This window comes from Betta splendens, chromosome 13 (assembly GCF_900634795.4).
Source record: "Betta splendens chromosome 13, fBetSpl5.4, whole genome shotgun sequence".
NCBI classification, from domain to species: domain Eukaryota; kingdom Metazoa; phylum Chordata; class Actinopteri; order Anabantiformes; family Osphronemidae; genus Betta; species Betta splendens.
In genome coordinates, this window is record NC_040893.2 from 1,753,001 (window position 1) to 1,755,838 (window position 2,838).

The 2,838-nt window shown below is 39.5% G+C and overlaps 1 long non-coding RNA gene across 1 annotated transcript; it reads right to left on the reverse strand.

Annotated features, from left to right (window-relative positions):
- Positions 1-1,362: 1,362 nt before the first annotated feature.
- On the reverse strand, positions 1,363-2,562 carry LOC129604976 (uncharacterized). The gene is made up of 5 exons (XR_008696394.1): positions 2,535-2,562; positions 2,141-2,417; positions 1,875-2,052; positions 1,612-1,688; positions 1,363-1,522 (listed from the first exon to the last, which is right to left on the reverse strand). It is a non-coding gene; the product is annotated as an uncharacterized LOC129604976 (long non-coding RNA).
- Positions 2,563-2,838: the final 276 nt, after the last annotated feature.

The window sequence follows — 2,838 nt, forward strand, 5'->3', positions numbered from 1 at the left end:
GGTCTTGCTCACACACACCTGGGGGGAAGGTAAAGGCTTCATGGCATCACTGTAGAAGGTAGGAAACAAAATGGTACATTACTGAAGTGTCTCGTGTCATATTTAGGTTACAACTTTCTATAGCTTATATAAAAAATGGCAAAAAAGGAAGAGCCGTAATAGGGTGTGAAGTAAGTTTTCAACCTAGCTTTGCTATGGGTTGTTGAATCGTGAAACCATCGCATCGATGACCTCCCTTCTGTCAGGCCGCTCAAAATCTGCACAAAGGGGCGCTGGAACAGGAATGTTCCAAAGTTCCTCCATATACCTTCCTGGGTCCAGCAGGACTTTCTCGAAGATAGTGTCAAGCAGATTTTCAACGTAATCTAGACCAAAGTATATGAAAGAAGGCAAACTATTACAGTAATTGATATTGTATCTGTTTTTGAGGACTGTTATTCACTTTTTTATTATTGGTTCACAGTAAAATATTATATATACACACTATTATATATACACACACATACAAACACAACGTAAAAGAGGTGAACTTACAAAACGTTGGTGCTGCTTTGAGTGGTTTATCAACACACTCGCCCCTCTTTGCCTTTGGAAATGAAATCTTGTACAGCAGGTCTCCAGCAGCAGAGGTAGCCTGTGATCGGTCTGCATTTTCATTTAAGTGCAATGCGGCAAGGTAGAGTCAATGAGGACAACATTATATCACTCAATGCTTTGGTGTCCACATTATATTTAACTGAGGATTTTTAAATTGGCAAATACCTGCATAGCATTCCAATATAGGAAAAAAACACACTCTTTTGGGCAAATCGAATTATTACACTGTGGAATGCTTCTAACGATAAGGTCTGGTGAAGGGGGCCCAGCTTCTCTGCGTCCTTTAGTATTTTTTTATTAGTCATAATTTTCTCCAACTCTTGAAGATATGGGGAACATACGACGGCATAACAAATGCATTTGAACCAAACAAACATTTTAGGAAAAAAGTACTGTATGTTCTATTTTTTATTTACCTTTTGACAGCCATTTATGTTTGTCTCGAGTGTGCTTCACAGGATGAAGGCAATTTGAGAAAATCGGATCCTCATGTGTATGTACATCCTGGACGTGATTTATGAGAGACATCCATTTGGCTATTCTCTCTGGTCCTGTTGATGATGTGGCAGCAGTCCAATAAATGTGATTTCTGATCGCCTTTATCCACGTCTGTAGCTTTTTACATTCTTTAGTTTTTGATGCATTCTCCAACTTCTTAGTGATTCCTGTAAAAGTAAGGCAATTTGTGATGGAAGAACAAGTTATTCCAAAAGGACACAAAATATATATATGTCTGAAGTAATACATATACCTTTCTCTATGTGCCACACATCGTAGAATTGCATTATCTTCTCTCTCTCAAAAATTTCTGAATGGCTGGATGGCGATCAGTTACTATTGAATCCAATTTGACTCCATGCTGTGACATTTTTGCCAAGCTTAATCCCTCTTTCTCCATATTGTAGCTTCCACCGACCTCATTACTCTAAATCTCAAATGAAGGTAAAAAAACATCTAAACATGTTTCATGTGACACAAATCACAAGTTCATTATTACATTGACTGTCAACTGACCTGAACCAACTGCAAATCCACCACTTTGTTGGTCGTGAGTTTCACCATGGTGTAGCTTCCATATTTAGCCGAGTGCCCTGGCACATAAAAAGGAAATGCCATTTTCTCTCACGGACTTGGTATATCTATTACACAGACACCTATGTTTGGTGGGGTAAAGGGTTTTTATTTAATTTTTTCAGGATTAAAATGTGGTTATTGTTAAAGTTGTGGTACTTCTTATCAAATGACATACAGTCCATCAAACACTGATCAGTTATTACCTGGCGAGTCAGCCCTCATATCACCTCCAACAATAACCTTGTCCTTCTGACTTAGGCGAAGGAGTATGGAATTCTGCCAGGTTTTCCAGACACTGATGATAGCAGGTTCCACAAAGCTCCTGGAATGTCGCCGGAAAGTGTTAAATTCGAACATATAGAGCTTCATCGCCCTTGCAATCTGTAAATAGCACAAACCACAATGACTTGTACAATAAATATGAGAGTTGGGTTTAGTTGTTGAAAAGAAATACATAGAAATTACTCACATTTTGAAATTTGAAATACGAAGCGCCACTGATGTAAATTGCAGCAGACAGATGAATGTTGCCTGCTGGGGTACTACCAACTAAAGGTTGGCTATTCCATCTTTAGAAACACAGACAGTGTGTGCAGAGCTGTTCCACAGCCAGGAAGGTCCCCAACCTCCTTGTCTTGACCTCACACCTCCGTTTGCATACAGGACAATACTCAAACAGTTCCATTAGAGAAGACTCATAAACAATGTATTTTGCCTGGTTGTGGAGTGAGGTACTTTGTACAGCACTGAAAAACAAGAGCAGATGGATCACATTGACATAATATATGATCCATATATATGGATATATATATATGTGTACAACAGTTATAATAATCAACAGCCAGTTATTCAGATGAACTTACGAAGTGTCAATTTCAGATCTGGATGTTGTAGTATCTCCAGGTTAGTAGGTTTCATCATGCTGAAGGGAAGGCTCAGTGACTGAGGATCCCTCTAAAGGATCATTATCCTCCTTCAGCTCCAAACGTGCTCGCTTAAATGGTCTTTTAATAGGTGTGGATGACAGGACAGGTAATTGAAAAGCACCAACTGTGCTGACACCAAAGTCTCTGCTTTCAACTGTAGCCTGTTGACCTAGCAAAGAAAAAAAATCCATCCATCCATCCATTTTCATCCGCTTATCCGGGGCCGGGTCGCGGGGGCAGC